Below are 22,655 nucleotides of genomic sequence, written 5' to 3'. Positions count from 1 at the left end.
AGCACTATTAGAATATCTGTCGCTCTTGGAGAAAAACACAGCAGCAGAATTATCACAATAAATTTTCAGCAGCTTGGCAATAGTGTCGACAATTCCAAGTCCTGAAATAAAGTTTCACAACCATAAACCATGAATTGTGGCCTCAAAGCATGCCACAAATTCAACTTCCATTGTGGATGAAGCAATGATGGTCTGCTTTGCACTTTTCCATAAAATTGCTCCTCCAACTAATAAAAATAGATAACAAAAAGTTGATTTCTACTATCAACACATCCGGCAAAGTCTAATCGGAGTAGCCAATCACTTCTAAATGATCAGACCTTTTAAAAGTGAGCATATAATCTTTTGTTCCTCGCAAGTACCTCATCACTTTCTTCCTAGCTTTCCAATGATCCATTCTAGGATTGCTTTGGTATATGCCCAGCATACCAATTGCAAAACTGATGTTTGGCCTAGTGCATGTCTCTGCATACATCAAGCTTCCTACAGTAGAAGCATAAGGAATTCTTTCCATTTGTTTACGTTCCCATTCATTCTAAGGGCATTGCATGAGACTAGCTGAACAGTTCTCCATGCCAAATCTCTCTAAAACTCTTTCAATATATTATTTTTGAGACAATCCTAACAGCCCACGTGATCGACATATAGAATCAGAAATAGAAACTTGCTCCCACGAACCTTCAAGTATATACACTGATCAACAATGTTTTCCTTAAAACCAAAGGAAGTAATAGTATCATTGAACTTAAGATACCATTGTCTGGAAGCTTGTTTAAGTCCATATATTGACTTATTTAATTTGCAAACCATGTGCTCTTTTTCCTTTAATGAAAAGCCTTCAGGCTGATTCATATATACTTCATCTTCTACATTCCCGTTTAGAAAAGTAGTTTTCACATCCATTTGGTGCAACTCTAAATTATAATGACCTACCAAAGCCATAATAATTCTAAGTGAGTCCTTCTTGGATACAGGAGAAAATGTCTCCTTAAAATCAATGCCTCATTTCTGAGTAAAACCTTTGGCCACAAGTTTAGCTTTATATCGTTCGATATTGCCTTTTGAGTCGCGCTTGGTCTTGTAGACCCATTTACACCCGACTGTCTTATATCCTTCAGGCAATTCAACGATATCCCAAACTTTATTTTGGTCCATTGATTTCAACTCATCATTCATGGCATCAATCCATTTAATAGAATTATTACCTTCAATGGCTTATGAAAATGAAACCGGGTCCTTACTTGTCCCTATATCAAAATTAGATTCTTGTAAATAAACCACATAATCATCTGAAATAGCAAATCCACGTTCTCTTTGAGACCTCTTTAATGATATTCCTTGTGATTCTTCTATAATTGGTCTATTGGTGATAATCTCATCATGGAGTGATTGATCAATAACTTGTTCAACGTTGTCAAATGATTGTACAACTGTAGGAACAACATTTTCTTTAGAAGTTATGGGTAGCGGGACTTGTACCCTAACTTCTTGAATAACTGCATTTTGTGGTATATCACTCCCACTAATTTCACCATTTTCAAGGAATCTAGCATTACCGGTTTCAACAATTTTCGTACTATGTGTAGGACAGTAAAACCTATACCCTTTGGATTTTGCTGGATAACCAATAAAGTAATCACTTATGGTTTTAAAATCCAATTTACTTTCATGTGGATTATAGATTCTAGCTTCCACTGGACAACCCCAAACATGTAGATGTCTCAAAGTTGGTTTCCTTCCAGTCCACAATTCAAAATAAGTCTTTGGAACTGCTTTAGAAGGAACTCTATTCAGTAAATATACAGCGGTCTTAAGAGCTTCCATCCATAATGAAATGGGTAGAGAGGAATTACTTAATATACTTCTAACCATACCCATTAAAGTACGATTACGCCTTTCAGCTACACCATTCTGCTGAGGCGTACCTGGCATAGTGTATTGTGCACATATGCCATGTTTTTCAAGGAGTTTAGCAAATGGACCAAGGCATTGACCCAAACCATCTTACCTTCCATAATACTCACCACCTCTATTTGATCTGACAACTTTTACTTTTCTATCTAGTTGTCTTTCAACCTTAGTAATGTATACCTCTAAGGCATCCACTGCTTGATATTTTTCATGCAATAAATAGATACAACAGTAACGTGAAAAGTCATCAATAAAAATGATAAAATACTTTTCTCTACCAAAAGACGGTGAGTCAAAAGGTCCACAAATGTCTGTATGAACAATTTCTAGATTCTTTGTGTGTTTGGTTTGTTTTCCCTTAATACAATCAACACACACATCGAAATCAGTAAAATCTAGATTCGGAAGAATATAATCTTTTACTAATCTCTCTAATCTTTCTTTGGATATATGACCCAATCGTCTGTGCCACAAGATGGATGAATTTTCATTAATTAGGCTATGCTTAGTGATGAGTGCCAAATATTGTGTATTTGGACCCCTTGATTTGCACTAGTTAGACCTTTAGCCTTGATATTTTCTGATGTTTTGGTTAGTTTTTGTGTTTTTCTGTTTCTGTAGGTCAATAAGAGAGGAATGGCAAATTTCATAAGGAAATGACTGGAAATTCGGAGGTCCTGAAAAGTCGATCGATCGAACTTAAAAGTAGATCGATCGAAGCTTTGCCCGAAGTCGATCGATCGAAATTTCCCAGAACCTGCTTTTGTAGAGCGCGCTAGAACACCCAATCAGAAGCTCCTCTATGACAAAAAGCAGCTCTCCCTCTGATTTTCACAGAAGAACACGCTGGTTTCGTGTTCTTGGTTGTCTCTAGCAAGAGAGGAACCCTACAGGAGGGTAGAGGAGTCATTCTACATGGGTTTCTAGCCCTAGTTTTCTTCTATAAAAGCCATAGCCATGCCTCCTTGTAGGGGGAGGAGAGAATAGTAGATAGGTTTAATTTCGTGCATTTTGTAGTATATTTCAGTAGCTTTTGTTCTCAGACACTTCCTCTTTGTAAAGCTTTTCTTTTATTTCCATGGTTGTTTTTCATTTTCTTGTGGTGTTCTTAGTCATGGAAGGCTAGTAACCTCAACTAAGGTTGAGGATGAAACCTTTCCACTGATGACACTCACACTCTTGCTGTACCACTTGCATATTTAATGATATATCATATTTGTTGTTCAAGTTCCATTCATTTAATGCTTTATCTTTTGCAATGAATGTGGTTAGTGGTGGAAATAGGACATTTGATGTGTTTCAACCCATGGATACATTGTTTTATCGGTTTGAATGATGATATCCATTGTGATTGAATGATACATTGGATGATTTGATTTCAAATTGGTACTCTTTGTGATTTGTCTTTGTGTTGGATTCATTTAATGGTTCTAGGGTTTATGGTTGAGAAACTTGAATGACACCCTAAACTTAATGTTCTTTGGGTGTTCAAGTGGAAACCAAGAGTGTGAGTTGTTGGATTTGGTTGGGTGGATTCCTTAGCCGTAGTTCCTTTTAATTTGCATATTTCATTCCATCTCTTTTATTTAGTCTTTTGCTCTTGAATCAATCCTCAAACCTTTGGAACTAGGTTAAAATGAATTTGATTAAACAAGACACTAATATTTGACCATTTCCCTGTGGATTCGACCTCGCACTTGCACTCACTATATTGCAAACGATTCGTGCTCTTACGAGTACTCATTAAAACACACATCACTTAGTTCCAACATTATGATGCAGGGTTAGGAGGCTTTTAGCAAAATGGCTATTAAGATTCAATTTATACAAACCATCACATAGATTCCCAAAACCAATAAAAACGATATTTTCAAACAAATTGAATTTTTTATTGCGGAATGTAAAGTAATAGCCATCAAGATCAAGTTTAGATAAAGAAACCAAATTACGAGAAATTGAAAGAACATAAAGTGTTTGAAACAAATCTAAGTAACAACTAGTTTCTAGAAACAAACAAAAGGTTTTGATGGCAACAACTTGAACTTTAATCCCATTTCCCATGACTATGAAATTTTCATTTGGGTTTAAAGTTTGGATTGTAAAAAGGCCCTGCATCAAATTTGAAACATGAACAGTAGAACTTGAGTCAATCCACCAAGTATTGGAATGAACTACAGTAAGATTTGATTCAAAACATACGCAAGCTAAATGCTTACCTTTCTTTTCGAACCATGCCTTACGTTTGTGACAATCTTTCTGAGCATGCCCAAACTTTCTGCAGAAATGGCACTTGATATTGTTCAATCCCTTCTCATGAACCTCAATTGCTTGAGAAGGTCCATTAACTTTAGATGGCTCTATCATTTTGCCTTTTTTAGACTTCTTCCACTTCTTTTTGGCTCCATGACTTACAAGATGAACTGAATGATATCCTTGTTGCTTAAGCCTTGCCTCTTCTTGAACAAGCATGCTGGCCAATTCATTTACATTCCACTTATCCTTAATAGTGTTGTAATGAATTTGAAATGGCCCATACTGAGGAGGCAAGGAATTCAAGATAAATTGCACTAAAAAGAACTCATCCACATTCAGCCCAAGAGCCTTTAACTTACCAGCTAGATTTGTCATTTCAAGGATATGCTGATGCATTCCACGTGTACTATCAAATTTTATGGTGGTAAGTTCAGCCATCAGAGTCCCAACAAGAAACTTGTCAGCTGAATGGAAACGTTCTTCCACAGTTGTAAGGAATTCTTTAGCACTGTCACATTTAGGAAGTATTGACTTAATATTACTCGCTATGCTCATTCACATAAACATAATGCTTAATCTATTCAATCTTTCCCAAGACATGTATATAGCCTCTTCTTCTGCACTACTTGAATCAGTAATAGCATGCAGTCCTAAGTGCTAAATCAAGATCCAGAGCACCAAGGTGAAATTGAACTTGTTCAGCCTAGTTTGAGAAATTTGTTCCATTAAGAATCGAAAGAGATGAAGCAAGCGAATGTAGCGAAATAGGAACTAACACTGCAATTAAATTAATGCTCACTATATTAATGCTTTGAGTTATTAAACATAAAATATTTTAATAAATAGTAAGTAGTACTATTGCAATTCACCTTTGGGTGGAAATTACAATATACTAAAAATATAATCATTATGGTGATTCCCATTCACCTATTAGGAATAATTAATAATGCATCTGTAATTCGATAGGTCCGTTACCTTTGGGTATCTGGTTCCAACTCTCAATTAAGGATATACATTAATTATCATATCTCAGTTTATCAATCACTTGAAAAGTGGTGCACCTTTGGGCCAATCCAAAATATTCTTGTGATTTGAAAAAACTATAAAAAATTTACAATGTCATTATCTTAATACCTGGGATTTAGGTATTAAGTTTCAAACATATGACTTGAAATCTATAAATCCTTCTAGTTGGGTCACTTTGGTGACTACCAAATTATTTCATAATATAGATCTCAATTCAAAATAATGACACCACAAAGCAAATAGTCATAATATGCCTTTAATATTGATTATAGAAATGTTAATGTATCTAATCAATAAGAAAATAACATTTAAAATAAAATGAAATGATCAATGTTTTAAAGACAAAATATTTATTGCCAAAACATTATCTTGATCATTTAAAGTAGCATTAAATTTTGCAAATAACAAGTATGTTTATGTAAAAGTTTTAACATCTGCAATTGTTTGTTACTTACTATAAAAGATCTTCATAAACTGTGCATATTAATACACAAGAATTTGTCATATGCAAAACTTAACTGTACGTAAGAATTGTCGTTAAAAGACAAAATCTTGTTATAAATTAAATACACATAACATTGTATGGAAAATCATGAAAGTTAGAACTCAAGCTCTGATACCACATGTTAAATGTAATGTACATAATATATTTATAACTTCCAAGATCTTAACTATCATGATTTTCACAATAAATAGAATAAAAGAAACATACCAGAATCCATAGTGAAAAATTGAAATGACTTCTAAAAGTAAAGTGTGTGCAATAAGTGTCAACAAAAATTAAAGCACAACGGAAAGTAAATGACACAAAGATTTTTGTTGACGAAGTGGAAACTCAGTTAAGAGAAAAACCACTCCGGGGTAGCCAAACCCAGGAATTCCACTATCAGAAGACAAAGCTAGATACAAGACAGTAACACTCACATGTACCGATGCAGTGGTCGTACCTTGATCTCTGACGTGTAACCCAACACGAACGCTTCCCAACCAGGTTCACCTACCTGAAGGGGTCTTCAATGGAACTCCTTACCTTAGAGCCGACCTCTAAGATAGACTTCGATTTGCAGCACAGCACACTTGAAAATCGGCTTCAGAGGAGATATCAAGTCTCTGAGCTCTAATGGAATTCACACCGAATTCTTGCAGCTCTAAGTGCCCAAGGGCCCCTATTTATAGGCTGGGGGTCAAAATGGGCGTCAGGCAAAATATGCCTGGGAGCCGTCTAGACGGTGAACCATGGCCGTCCAAATGGACAACCGTGCGATAGGATTTTCCAAAATTTTCACAGAGAAATCTTTCCTGTATAAGAACATCGTCTGGACGGGATGGCTCGATCGTCTGGACGGACGCACGTCCGCTGCAAGTAATTTCCATAACAAGCTTCGCACGTCCGGACCATGGTGCAGGAGCAACCGGACTGCTAAACTTCAACACGTAATTTACATATCTGATGCGCGTGCATCTGGTCCATGAAGGGGAGACGTTCGGACTGTTGAAGTCGAATCGGCAGTTACCATATACGATGCACCAAAGTCTGGACCACAGCTGTCAGATGTCCGGACGGTTCATTTTGAACTGCGATTCTTACCTTACGGAGATACGCGTCTGGACGGGATACCACATCGTCCGAACGGTTGATTGATCTTCCCTTTCTTGAACTTGGAAAGAATCAGTGAACCGTTCGAGAACTGATAGGCGTCCGGACTTGCTGCTGAAACGTCCGGACGGAGCAAGCTGGCACAGAAGCTTCTCGATACGATGTAAGTGTCCGGACGGAAGAAACACATCGTCCGGACAGATGATGCTTGTCTGTCTGATGTCCGGACAGAATGACACGTCGTCAGGACGGATGGAACAGTAGACAGATGAGCGTCCGGACGGGATGACACATCGTCCGGACGGCTGACAGGGAACTTGAAATTCTTCTGACTTGCAGGCAGAATCTTCTGACATCACTCTGAAAGTGGAATCCCTATTAACCGCATCATTACACATAAGTGATTTTGTCCAAACACAGAATAAGGCCAAAATACTAACACATAGCAATAAAAGTCTTCTTCAAAGCTCAAACACTAGGAAATAGTTTCTTTCACTTGACCATCTTCAAATATACAAAGCTGATGGATATTGTACATATTTATAGGTTAGAGAGAGGACCGGTTTCCTTTGTTTTTTTTCTATCACCCTTAATTCTACTTCCCATCAAAATTTGTAGTTAATTAACCAACACTTTATTAAGGTGTATTAATTAACCAATAATTAATTAAGGAGGATTAATTAACCAACATTAAGAGTTTAATAAATTGTCTTATGTGCCATTTCATGTGGGACATTAAATTCTTATAGTTATTTCTTATAAGCCATGTGACATCACTATATCAGAGACGATAAAATCTCGTAGATGAATATTTTTCTTTTTATAAAGACTTAGGAGTCGATAACATAACACATTGAGCTAACTGAATTACCTCTAGACATTTATTAGAAGATATTTAATTTTTCTTTACATGTGCTAAGCATACTAGATACATCGAAATAAGTGCCTACAATTGGCATGTAAGTATACATAGAAAGACTACCAAATACAAAATATCTCTCTCTAAACATATTACATACCAAAATGAATGTAAAGACAAACGATTACAAGGAAATACAACCACCTACATAAATGTTAGCCTGAAATCTTTAAAGCTAGCAAAAGTAATCCGTGCCTTTTTCTCCGGAACCTTGATAAGCGTTGAATGTTGCTGTAACGCCCAGTAATTTCAAGCTCTTAAGAAATCATTGATATTGTTGAGGAGACAATATCCACATGTTTTTATAAGAAAACCTAAAGTTGTTTCGCAAAATTAAAAGATCAAAACCTAAAAACCCTTTAAAACCTAAAAGTAACATTTAAGCTTTAAACTTTGATTAAACCGAAAACAAGTCAAACAGACTCAGATTTAGATAATTCAAAAACCATTGTGCTTACAAAAGAAAGATCTATCATGTGGCAAAAGTTAGTAAAAAGTCCACCAGTTAACTTTTTGACTCGAGCCTAAATAACCCAACTATCTATATTAAACGAAAAATTGTCAAGAAAAATATCTCCATGCTTCTAGAAACATTATGTATAAAAAACAAGAGTAATGATGAAAGGATAGGATATCTCAAGAGTAATCATGACAAGAAAGAAAAATCAATAAAGCAAGTGTGAACGCAGAAAGTGGATAAAAGATATTTTGGCTTTATAGACAGAAACTTTGACTTGATTGAAACTAAGTCAAAACGAACTCGAAATGGGACGAACCAAAAAGAGAAAATGTTTGTCATGAAGTCCTCTATCTACCCTCAAAATTTCACATCAACTAGAGTAGGTTTGACTATCGAAATAATTCTCGGAGTAGGCTGCCCTCTAGTTCGACGAAAATTCTAAAATCCAAATTTGCAAGACATTATCAAATAAGCTAATTCTTTTATTACATTTTGGACCTAAATAACCCTACTTTCCTCCTATAAATAAGCATGCAAGGCTCTTTGTTTTTCCACACAAATCCTAGACAACTTTCAAGAAAGCTTTTGATTTGGTTTTCTCTCCTTCTACCACACGACTACTTTGGTGTTCTTGAAGTCATTTTTCTCTCCAAATCAAATTGGTGAGTAAATCTTGACACCTCTTCCTTACTATTTGATTTCATTTGTATTTATTACTATGAAGTTGGTTTGATCCCCCGTATTTATTTTATCATTTATTGCGTTACTACGGAGTAGTTTAAACCCCCGTATTTATTTTACAATTACTACGGAGTGGTTTGATCCCCCGTACTTATTTTATCATTTATTACGTTACTAAGGAGTGGTTTAAACCCCCGTATTTATTTTACCATTACTACGGAGTGGTTTAATCCCCCGTATTTATTTTATAATTTATTGTATTCCTACAAAGTGGCTATGCCGCTAATTTCCCTATCCCTTTACATAAAAATATTATCCTGTTAGGATTCATGTTTAAGTGTTATATTACCAAGAGCATTATGCTGTGTTTCGGTGCTTAAACATGAAACGTTGTACTATTTTCTCAATGAATCGTTGTAGGATTCATGGTGAAATAATTACCTTTTAATTGATAACTAAAAACGATGAGTAAAGTGATGTAAAAATATATACATTTTTAATATTGGAAAAAGGACTGATGTATATATCATCTTCTTTGTATAATTGTTACAGAAAAGGAGCTAAGAAACTATACCAAGGAGAGTAAGTATGGATGTACTTACTGAGGAATGATTCTATGTTTCTTTAGGACTGTGTGGTGTGTGTTTATTGCATGTGGTTGTTCATGCATTGCATGTTGTGTCCAATTAATATAACGGCTGATGAGATAGCCATCAACAAGCTGATGTAGTAGCAAGTGGAAGGAAGGCTAGTCAGTGGATCCAGGTTGTTCATAGTGACCTAGGGTGAGTCCAAAGTCCTAATATATAACTAATGCTAGGACCGGTAGGATTCCAGTGCAAACAGGTAAGACTTTAAGTGTGAGGCAAAGGACATGAACGGGTTTGGATACCTAAGAACGAGAGGTCTGAAGTAAGATGATCATAAAACACAAACTAAATGGTTACTACGATGCATATTCATACAACTCTTGCATTTATATTATTTATGAACTGTTATTAATCTGATGGTAACTTAGTTATGAAAATGGATGACTCACTTGTTTGTTTATGTAAATATGATGACGTCATATTTGCATAGTTACTGATGCAGATCTGGAGAATGAAGGCATGGACCCATATGCCAGTTTTGATGGTTTTTGAAACCATCAACGAACTATCATGTGCTAGCTTAGAAATTACTAGTTGCGCTTATATGTATTTTGTTTTATGGCATGTAAATATTTATAACAATGTCATGTTCGACATGTTTTATGTTATATGCTTATGTGCCGCCTGTGGCACTAATTTTGATGCACCTAATGTGCATATAGGATGTAAAGATAAACCCAAGTAACTTTTAATAAACGTATCGAGGTATTTCAGTCAGCTCTAAATGTGTTATGCTATCAATTCCTAAGGCTTTAGAAGAAAAAAAATATATTCCGCTGCGAGAGTTTATCTCTGATGTAGTAATGTCACGTGGAAACCGGAGGTTTCTGCTTACGAATTTGCAGGCTCAAATTCGGGGCGTTACAGTATGGTATCAGAGCAGTTCGCTCAGGTGACCATCGGAATTGACCTACCTAGAAACTAGAGCATAACCAAGAGCTACTCTTAATAAAAGATTTTATAAACCACATAAAAGACTTTGTTTGAAGAATGTAATGTTAAGTTAGAAATAATAGTAAATAAATAATTTTAGAACTGTAGAAGCGTCAATTTTGTTTAACATGCTATGTACCCTAAGTAGAATAAAAACTTTTTTGTGCAATATCTCTTTGTAAGAATTAGAGAATGATAAGCTTATAAAGCTAATCAATATGTATCTATGTGATTAAATGTATTGTGTAGTATTTAAGTTAATTATTATTTTGGTGATTAACTTGATGTGATGGTACAGAATTATGGCACCTCGACGTTACCCTTCTCGTAACGAAAATTATGGAAACCATCGTCATGGCAACCGTGATGACGAATTCCCACCTCCACCTCCACCATTTAATGATGGAGTGCATCCGGCCTTAGCTCAATTTATGGCTGAAACTACTAGGCAGTTTGCCGAAGTAGTGGCATGAATTCCACAGCCTGCTGGCCAATTGGAACAGGTAGGTTGCTCTCTACACGATTTTGCTAGCCAGCAATTTCATCTTTTTGATGGAACACAAGGTCCGATAGTTGCTGAAGCCTGGATTACAGATATCGCGCTATTGCATGAGACACTTGGCTGTACCGATAAGCAAAAGGTTAGCTATACAGGACTAAGGTTAACCGATGAAGCTGGAAGATGGTGGAAGTCTAAGAAAGGACTCTTAGGAATAGAGTTGGGATATGGGGTTGCTATCCCATGGGATAAGTTTGTATAAGAATTCAATGGGCGTTTCTTTGAATTCCAGAATCTGGTGCAAGGCACAATGACAGTAGAGCAATATTCCTCTAGGTTTATTGAACTAACGAGGTTTGGCCTCAACCTAATCCCAGACGAAGAATCGAAGGAGGAACATTTTGAAAATTGCCTTAATCCTCGTGTTAAGGAGAGAGTTATGTGTCATGAAATTAGGAACTTTGCCAAACTAGTCGATATAGCATCAATTACCGAAAGAGGAATGCGCGAATCGTCAGCTGCTTAGAAACTAAAGAGGCGAGCAGCATCACAGGCGACATACCCATCCAAACGACCAGCACTTAGTACTGGAAGCAGGCCAGCTAAGAAGAGGAATTTCCCTCCTACAATAGGGAATCAGGCGCTTACTTGCCACAAGTGCGGGAAGGTGCATGCTGGAGAGTGCAAGTCTAGCGAACCAAACTGCTTTAGGTGTGGTCAATTTGGCCACTTTAAGAGGAATTGTCCACTGGATGCCCCAGAAGGATCCCGACCCCCAGGAAGCAACTTCCCACCAAGGCGACCTGCCCAAGCGAGGGTGTATACCTTAACTCCGGTTGAGGTAGACGAAGAAGAAGAACGAGGTGTTAACGATGTTGTGACAAGTACCATCTTTTTGTTTGGTATCCTTGCGTGTACTCTTTTTGATTCAGGAGCTACACATTCATTCATTTATGAAGCATACATTAAATTACGTCATGTTAGCACACGACCTTTAGTACAAAGTCTTAAGGTTGAAACCCCTGGAGGAAAGAAAGTCGTATGCGATAAAATGGTAGAGAACTGTCCAATCATTATAAAAGGAAGGAACCTACCCATCAATCTATCAGTATTTAAATCTCTAGGATATGATGTAATCTTAGGCATGGACTGGTTATCAAAGTATTATGCGAGCGTAAATTGTAGAGAGAAGGTAGTCGTTTTTCAATTGCCAGGTGTTGAAAGATTTAAATTCAACGGATCTTGTACGCGAGCCACTCCACCGCTACTTTCCGCAATACAAGCTACAAGGAATATACGACAAGGAGCATCAGCATTCTTAGCTTATGTAACTGCAAAACCAGAAGCTGAGCGTACATTGAAAAATATTCCAGTGGCGTGCGATTACCCAGATGTGTTTGCTGAGGTTGTGACAGGATTGCCACCTGATCGTGAGATTGAGTTTACCATCGATTTGATCCCGGGAACTCAGCCCATTCACAAAGCACCTTATCGCATGGCGCCCGCCGAGTTGAAAGAGCTAAAGAAACAACTCCAAGAACTTTTGGACAGAGGATTCATACGCACAAGCGTATCACCGTGGGGAGCACCGGTATTGTTTTTCAAGAAGAAAGATGGGACTATGCGACTATGCATAGACTACCGGGAGTTGAACCGCATTACCATAAAGAATAAATATCCTTTGCCAAGGATTGACAACTTGTTCAACCAATTGAAGGAAGCCAAGGTATTCTCGAAAATCGACCTTCGATCAGGATACCATTAACTTAAGTTAAAGGAAGAAGATGTGCAAAAGACGGCGATTCGAACGAGTTATGGTCATTACGAATTCCGAGTCATTCCTTTTGGGGTGACTAACGCACCGTCGGTATTTGTGGATCTAATGAATCGTGTTTTCCATATGTACCTCGATTTGTTCGTAGTTGTGTTTATTGATGATATTTTAATTTACTCAACTAATCATCAAGAGCACGGAGAGCATTTGAAAACAGTACTAAATGTTCTAAAGGAAAAGCAGTTATTTGCCAAACTCAAGAAGTGCGAATTTTGGATGGAGAAAGTTTCATTCTTAGGGCAAGTTATCTCAAAAGATGGAATAGCAGTTGATCCTAGCAAAGTTGAGGCTGTCGTCAACTGGGAGCGGCCAACCAACGTCCATGAAATCCGCAGCTTTCTTGGATTGGCAGGTTACTACCGAAGATTTGTAGAAGGTTTTTCCAATCTTTCCGGCCCTTTGACCACCCTCACTAAAAAGAATGCTCATTTTCAATGGAACGATAAGTGCGAAGCAAGCTTTCAAGAGCTGAAAAAGAGGTTAGTAACTGCACCTGTCCTTGTTCTGCCAAGAGAGTCTGAGAAATTCATAGTTTTTAGTGATGCCTCTCTTAAAGGACTAGGGTGCGTACTCATGCAACAAGATAAAGTTATAGCTTACGCCTCTAGACAGTTGAAGGACCACGAGAGAAACTATCCTACTCATGACCTTGAACTAGCTGCTGTAGTTTTTGCTTTAAAAATTTGGAGACATTATCTTTTTCGTGAGAAGGTAGAAATTTATACTGATCATCAAAGTCTAAAATATATCTTCTCGCAAAAAGAATTGAATATGAGGCAGCGTAGGTGGTTAGAATTGTTAAAAGACTACGACTGCTATATTCTATACCATCCAGGGAAAGCAAATGTAGTCGCAGAAGCTTTGAGTAGGAAATCGCAGGGTGCATCAACGAACTCAACGCCTACCCCTAATCAACTCGCCAAGCAATTGGGAATGATCCAGCTGGATGTGGCGCCATGAGTGAAGGATGCCATCCTAGCAGCTCTTATTATCCGTCCGTTAACTGCTGACAGAATTAAGATTGCTCAGGAGAACGACCTAGGGTTGCAACAACTGATGGAGAAGACGAGCCAGGGTAAAGCTCCAGGTTTCTATTTCACAGAAGATGACCTTTTAAGGACAGGTGATGCCAGAACTGTTATACCCAATGATGCAGAATTGAGAAGGGACATACTCAACGAAGCACATAAGACTAGGTACACCATACATCCGGGAAGCACGAAAATGTACCAGGATTTCAAAAAGGGATTTTGGTGGCAGGGAATGAAGCGTGATATCGCAGAATATGTAGCGCAATGCCCCACTTGTCAGCAAGTGAAGGCAGAACACCAAAGACCACCTGGTCCACTCCAACCTCTCAATGTGCCAGAATGGAAATGGGATCAAATTGCAATGGACTTCGTTGTAGGTTTGCCAAAAACACTCAATGGGCATGATGCGATTTGGGTCATTATTGACAGACTTACGAAAAGTGTTCATTTCATCCCTATCAAAATTACCGACCCTGTTCCTAAGCTGGCATAATTATATATAAGAGAGATTGTCAGGCTACATGGAATACCTGCTTCTATTGTATCTGACCGTGATGCGCGATTCACCTCTCATTTTTGGCAATGTTTACAAGATGCAATGGGGACAAAGCTAACTCTTAGCACGGTATACCATCCTCAAACCGATGGCCAATCGGAAAGAACCATTCAAATTTTGGAAGATATGTTGAGACTTTGCGTATTGGACTTTAAAGGTAAATGGATTCAATATTTACCGTTACTTGAGTTTGCCTATAACAATAGTTTTCAGGCAACTATTGGAATGGCTCCATACAAAGCGCTTTATGGACGGAAATGTAGATCACCAATATATTGGGATGAAGTTGGGGAAAGACAGCTAGTAGGACCGGAGATAATCTAGGATACTAAAGACAAAATTCTCTAATTCGAAAACGGATGTTGGCCGCACAAATTCGCCAAAAGAGTTATGCTAATACACGACGACGCAAGCTAGAATTCGAAGTTGGTGACCAAGTAATCCTGAAGGTATCACCAATGAAGGGAGTCATGCGGTTTGGTAAAAAGGGAAAGCTAAGTCCAAGGTATGTCGATCCCTTTTTAGTGACGGAGGTCATAGGTCCGGTCGCCTATAGAGTTGAATTACCATCTAACCTAGCTGGTGTACATGACGCATTCCACGTTTCCACGCTACGAAAATATGTGCACGACCCGTTACACGTGATAGACTTTGAACCCTTACAAGTTCAAGCAGATTTGAAATATGAAGAGAAGCCGGTGCAGATCTTGGATCGAAAAGTACAACAACTGAGGACAAAGACAATACCACTAGTAAAAGTTCTATGGCAGAACCATGAAGTAGAAGAAGCTTCTTGGGAGTTAGAACAAGAGATAAGGAGCAAATACCTGTACCTATTCCCATGAGCCACTTTGAAGTAGGTATGTTTAATACTTTCGTGATTTATGACGTAGTATTTTTAATTAAATAACTTTTACGGTTGTAATTGTGTTTAAAATAGTTTACGAGTAGTAGTTGTGAATACATACTGTAGTCGATATGTCGAGCCCATAAATAGATCATGGTACTATATAAAACCAAATACCCAGGTAAAGATAGTATGATTTGAAAAACATCATTTTCTTACACCGTTTTTGATAATTGTCAAATATCATGGAGTTAACATAAAGTTGAAAACTCTGTACATCAAACCATACCTCAAGATCAACCAGAGAGAGAGTTACCTCAGTCCTCCACTAAGCCATGTCTCAGTGACTTTGAAGATGATTAAGGTAAGTAACATCTCTGCTTGAAATTTTTTCTTACTTAGTGTAAATTTTTTCTTTTGGCATAACTTAATTTACAAATTTCGGGGACAAAATTCCGATAAGGTGGGTAGGATGTAACGCCCAACAATTTCAAGCTCTTAAGAAATCATTGATATTGTTGAGGAGACAATATCCACATGTTTTTATAAGCAAACCTAAATTTGTTTCGAAAAATTAAAAGATCAAAACCTAAAAACCCTTTAAAACCTAAAAGTAACATTTAAGCTTTAAACTTTGATTAAACTGAAAACAAGTCAAACAGACTCAGATTTAGATAATTCAAAAACCATTGTGCTTACAAAAGAAAGATATATAATGTGGCAAAAGTTAGTAAAAAGTCTACCAGTTGACTTTTTGAACCGAGCCTAAATAACCCAACTATCGATATTAAACGAAAAACTGTCAAGAAAAATATCTCCATGCTTCTAGAAACATTATGTATAAAAAACAAGAGTAATGATGAAAGGATAGGATATCTCAAGAGTAATCATGACAAGAAAGAAAAATCAATAAAGCAAGTGTGAACGCAGAAAGTGGATAAAAGATATTTTGGCTTTATAGACAGAAACTTTGACTTGATTGAAACTAAGTCAAAACAAACTCGAAATGGGACGAACCAAAAAGAGAAAATGTTTGTCATGAAGTCCTCTATCTACCCTCAAAATTTCACATCAATCAGAGTAGGTTTGACCATCGAAATAATTCTCGGAGTAGGCTGCCCTCTAGTTGGACGAAAATTCTAAAATCCAAATTTGCAAGACATTATCAAATAAGCTAATTCTTTTATTACATTTTGGACCTAAATACCCCTACTTTCCTCCTATAAATAAGCATGCAAGGCTCTTTGTTTTTCCACACAAATCCTAGACAACTTTCAAGAAAGCTTTTGATTTGGTTTTCTCTCCTTCCACCACACGACTACTTTGGTGTTCTTGAAGTCATTTTTCTCTCAAAATCAAATTGGTGAGTAAATCTTGACACCTCTTCCGTACTATTTGATTTCATTTGTATTTATTAGTACGGAGTTGTTTTGATCCCCCGTATTTATTTTATCATTTATTGCGTTACTACGGAGTGGTTTAAACCCTCGTATTTATTTTACCATTACTATGGAGTGGTTTGATCCTCCGTATTTATTTTATCATTTATTGCGTTACTACGGAGTGGTTTAAACCCCCGTATTTATTTTACCATTACTACGGAGTGGTTTAATCCCCCGTATTTATTTTATAATTTATTGTATTCCTACAAAGTGGCTATGCCGCTAATTTCCCTATCCCTTTACATAAAAATATTATCCTATTAGGATTCATGTTTAAGTGTTATATTACCAAGAGCATTATGCTGTGTTTCAGTACTTAAACATGAAATGTTGTAATATTTTCTCAATGAATCGTTGTAGGATTCATGTTGAAATAATTACATTTTAATTGATAACTAAAAACGATGAGTAAAGTGATGTAAAAATATACACATTTTTTATATTGGAAAAAGGACTGATGTATATATCATCTTCTTTGTATAATTGTTACAGAAAAGGAGCTAAGAAACTACACCAAGGAGAGTAAGTATGGATGTACTTACTGAGGAATGATTCTATATTTCTTTAGGACTGTGTGGTGTGTGTTTATTGCATGTGGTTGTTCATGCATTGCATGTTGTGTCCAATTAATATAACGGCTGATGAGATAGCCATCAACAAGCTGATGTAGTAGCAAGTGGAAGGAAGGCTAGTCAGTGGATCCAGGGGGTTCATAGTGACCCAGGGTGAGTCCAAAGTCCTAATATATAACTAATGCTAGGACCGGTAGGATTCCAGTGCAAACAGGTAAGACTTTAAGTGTGACGCAAAGGACATGAACGGGTTTGGATACCTAAGGACGAGAGGTCTGAAGTAAAATGATCATAAAACACAAACTAAATGGTTACTACGATGCATATTCATACAACTCTTGCATTTATATTATTTATGAACTGTTATTAATCTGATGGTAACTTAGTTATGAAAATGGATGACTCACTTATTTGTCTATGTAAATATGATGACGTCATATTTGCATAGTTACTGATGCAGATATGGAGAATGAAGGCATGGACCCATATGCCAATTTTGATGGTTTTTGAAACCAGCAACGAACTATCATGTGCTAGCTTAGAAATTACTAGTTGCGCTTATATGTATTTTATTTTATGGCATGTAAATATTTATAACAATGTCATTTCGACATGTTTTATGTTATATGCTTATGTGCCGCCTGTGGCACTAATTTTGATGCACCTAATGTGCATATAAGATGTAAAGATAAACCCAAGTAACTTTTAATAAACGTATCGACGTATTTCAGTTAGCTCTAAATGTGTTATGCTATCAATTCCTAAGGCTTTAGAAGAAAAAAAATATATTCCGCTGCGAGAGTTTATCTCTGATGTAGTAATGTCACGTGGAAACCGAAGGTTCTGCTTACGAATTTCCATGCTCAAATTCGGGGCGTTACAGTTGCACATTTAAGCCAACTTGCATATGTCAATTCTTTAACATTATTAGTTGTTTGATTTTGTATTGTTTTATTGTTTTGTATTGCTAAGGGACTAGCAATATGTAAGTTTGGGGATGTGATAAGTGTCGAATGTCGCACATTTAAGTCCCTTAACTTGCATATGTTAATTCCTTAGCATTGTTATTTGTTTGATTTTGTTTTTAGGTTTTAAATAAACATGCAATTAATTCCTTTGATTTTGAGCTTAAAGCACACTTTGAGAAGACTTAGAAGATATGTTTAAGCTTAACCAATCATACTATACCTATATGATGTGGTTAAGTTTAATCAAATCAAGGAAATGATTAAATCAGAATTTTTTCAATTGGAGTCAAAATCGGATTGGATTCATATGTGGATTCACGCATTTCAGTATTTTGATCATAACTTTCTGCTCAAGTCTTAGATTGCAATGAAATTGATGGTGTTGGAAAGCTAATAAAAACTAAAACAAATATATCAGAAAAATAGGTTTTTCCTATTTCTAACGTTTACTATGCCAAAATCGCCCCGTAATAAAAGACTGCAAATCTGGATGAATTTGGAATCATTTTCCTACTTGGGTTGAATTTTCAATCTCTTACTTGGACTAAGAGACTAAGTTTCTATTTTTCTTGGATTTCTAGGGCTTTTAGACCTTTCCTAGTCTCTATAAATAGACCCCTAAGCTTCAAGAGAATGTGTGCCTAACTTTAGACAAAAAATTCTTCTTGGATGCTTGGCAAGTTGAAGAGGAGAAGAACATGGCAGGAGGCCATCCCAGCACCACGATGAGTGGCTAAATTTGTAATAGGGTGTTGATGTAGCCCTTTTGTGATAATACTTTGTAGGATAGGGCTATATTGAGGGTGTCAAACCTCAAGGACTGCGTAGGTGTTGTTATTAAGCTTTTCAAGATTAAATATAACTTAATTTAAAAGAAGTTGATTTGATTTTGTTTATAACTAAATTAAATGCATAAAACTAAAGACATAAAAATAAAGATTGTAGTGATGAGAGAAAGAATAGGGATTGATTTCACCACTCACCGCATAACAATGGTCAATCATAAATTAACAAGAGAAATTCAAATTATGTATGATATAGGGCTCGTCTCACTCGAGTAGTCAATAAATTACCTCTAAAAAATAAGTATAATCCATATTCGGTTGGCACGGATTGTCCACCTAACCACTAAGATGCAGTACGACCCATCTTTCCTAGGTATGGATTAGCTACGTCTTTAATAAGATACACACAATCAATAGAATAGTATAACCCATCTTCGGTTGGTACGAACCGTCTACCTAAATTACACTAAACTAGGGTGTAGTACAATCTGCCTTCCCTACGCATGGCCTATCTAATCCTCTTGATCATATATCAATTAAAACCGTTGTATAACAATCATTCACATAATCACAGGAAATATGAAGGATTGAGTTCAATCAATATAAAAAACTTTCTAAGACAAGATAAGAAATTTATAATGATTGAATATAAACATTAAGATCAATTCTCACAGTTATACAACCATCATGCATATAGAAAATCCCAAATTTAAATACAATTAAACCATTGTTACTTGGAAAGGGCTACATCAACATCCTATTACAAATTTAGCCGCTCATCGGGGTGCTAGAATGGCCTCTTGCCATGTTCTTCTCCTCTTCAACTTGTCAAGCCTCTAAGAAGAATTTTCTGTCTAAAGATAAACACACATTCTCTTAAATCTTAGGGGTCTACTTATAGAGACTAGGAAATGCCTAAAAGCCCTAGGAATCCAAGAAAAAATGGAACTTAGTCTCTTAGTTCAAGTAGGAGATTGAAAATTCAATCCAAGTAGGAAAATGATTCCAAATTCGTCCAGATTTGTGGTCTTTTATTGTGGGGCGATTTTATCATAATAAACCTTAGAAATAGGAAATACCTATTTCTGACATATTTGTTTCAATTTTATTAGCTTTCTAATACCGCCAATTTCATTGCAATCCGAGACTTGACCAGAAAGTTATGATCAAAATACTGAGATGTGTGTAGAATCCACATTTGAATCCAATCCGATTTTGACTCCAATTGAAGAAATTTCGATTTAATCATTTCCTTGGTTTGATTAAACTTAACCACATCATATAGGTATTCTATTATGATTGGTTAAGCTTAAACATATCTTCTAGATCTTCTCAAAGTGTGCTTTAAGCCCAAAATCAATGGAATTAATTGCATGTTTATTTAAAACCTGAAAACAATAAAATAACTCAAAATTAAACAAATAACAATGCTAAGGAATTGACATATAAATAACAATGTTAATGGTTATCCTTGGAGCCTTGTGCCTTATTGGTTTCTAGAGGTGGACTTCTGCACACCTGGTTCATAAATCATTAAATCTTTCACGGGACCTTTGCTCCCACTGGTGGCCTTTGTTCCTGCTACCAGGCCTGCTGCTCACCAGCTTTGTTATTAATTAATTTAGTCACAACAGTAAAAATATGCAAAGTTCCATTCACACACATACAATTAAATAAACTCGTAACATGATATTATAGAAATCAGTATCACTCTCAGTAAATATTTTATACTTACAGCCCTTTAGTGCAATCTCTCAGCTCATCATTTGCAATAAATACATTTATGTGTATAAGATGTTAACATTGTCACTCATTGAAAAATGGAATTGACTTCTAAAATAAAAGAAAGTGTGTGTGTGCACAAAGTGTTAACAAAATAATGCGGAAATAACACAAGAATTTTTGTTAACGAAGTGGAAACTCAAGATGAGAAAAAGCACTCTGGGGCAGCCAAACCAAGGATATCCGCTATTCAGAAGACAAGACTAGATACAAGATAGTAACACTCACATACCCCTGATGCAGTGGTTGTACCTTGCTCTCTAATGTGTAACCCAACACGAACGCCTCCCAACCAGGTCTCCTACCTGAAGGGGTCTTCAATGGAATCCTTTACCTTAGGGCCAACCCCTAAGACAGACTTCAGTTTAAGCGCAGCAACAGCACACACACCAACGGCTTCAGAGAGATCGGATCAGCTCAATATCCTCACAAAATAACTCTCTAAGCTCTAATGGAATTCAATAACGAATTCTTGCAGTTCTCAACCCTAGAGACCTCTATTTATAGGCTGAGGGTTCAAATGGGCAACTGCTATGATAAATATGGGCCCTGTCCAGATGGTGGACATGGGCCGTCCGGACGAACAACCGTGCGACCAGAATTTCTGAGATTTTCGATGAAAATCATTCCTATTTGAGAGCGGTGTCCAGACGGTCACACGTCCGCTGCAAGTAATTTCCTTATTATGGCTTTGAGCGTCCAGACCAGAGGGATGGCCGTCCGGACAGTTGATCTTCTACACGCAATTTCTATATCTGTTGGACGCGTGTTCGGACCATGGCAGACTGGCGTCCGGACGATTGAATTTGAATTGCGAACTTCCCTTAAGGAGAAGCGCGTCCTGACAGAAATCCACATCGTCTGAACGATTGCAGCAATCTTCCCATATTGTATTTTGGAAAGAATCTGAAGCTTGGTCGAATACTAAGAGGCGTCCGGACGGGCTGCTGAGACGTCCGGACGGATGCAAGTTGGAATAGAAGCTTCTCGATACAGAGGAGCATCTGGACCGAAATCCACGTCGTCCGGATGGATGATGCTTTAGTCTGTCGGGCGTCCGGACGATATGACACATCGTCCGGACAGCTGGAAGTATGGACAGATGGACGTCCAAACGGGATGGCATGTCGTTCGGATGGCTAGCAGGGAACCGGCTTTTCTGTTTTGCAATTAGTGCAGAAACTTCTGGAACACTTCTGAATAGCGGAATCCCTGTTACAAAGCATATTTACATACAAGTGATTTTGTCCAAACAGAATTTAGCCAATCCCAGCCTAACAAACTCCCCCTTTGGCCCTTCTGGGACAAAAATCACTTAACCTGTTTGGAAATACATTCCCGGTCCAAATAAAAAATTACTCCCCCTTTTTGTCACAAAGGGACAAAGGGTAAAACAGAGTAATAAAAGCTAACTGCAATAAAAATTACTCTCCCTAATGGTCTCAGAAAGACCCGGGTAAATAGAGTAATAAAGTCCACAAGTTTTACAAACAAAAAGAAAGGACAAAATAAGAAAACATCAAGCTGAACTATAGAAAGAAGAGCAGCATGGTTAGGTCCTTCACAGGTATAATAGCACACGCATGTATCCCTGTCTTGAGAAAATAGTCACAAAGCATGTCAGTAGGGGTGAAAATAACTGCCCGCAATAACCGCTAACCGTATAACCGCAAAACTGTTAAAACCGCCTAAAAACCAGTAACCGCTAACCACCCTAGAAAGGCGGTTAGCCTTTCTTATTATATATATATATATGTTTTTAAAATTTTTTATATATAATTACACAGTCCACGCATAAAACCGTAAACGAGAAATTGAGTAAACCCTACTGGACCTCTCATTCTCCCAACTCTCACTGCGCTACCTCACTCCTCACTCCTCAGCCCTCAACCTCTTCGAATCTCCCTTC

The sequence above is a fragment of the Alnus glutinosa genome, chromosome 8 (assembly GCF_958979055.1).
Source record: "Alnus glutinosa chromosome 8, dhAlnGlut1.1, whole genome shotgun sequence".
In the NCBI taxonomy this organism is placed as follows: domain Eukaryota; kingdom Viridiplantae; phylum Streptophyta; class Magnoliopsida; order Fagales; family Betulaceae; genus Alnus; species Alnus glutinosa.
The sequence above is the reverse complement of the archived record's forward strand: the minus strand, read 5'-3'. Positions refer to the sequence as shown.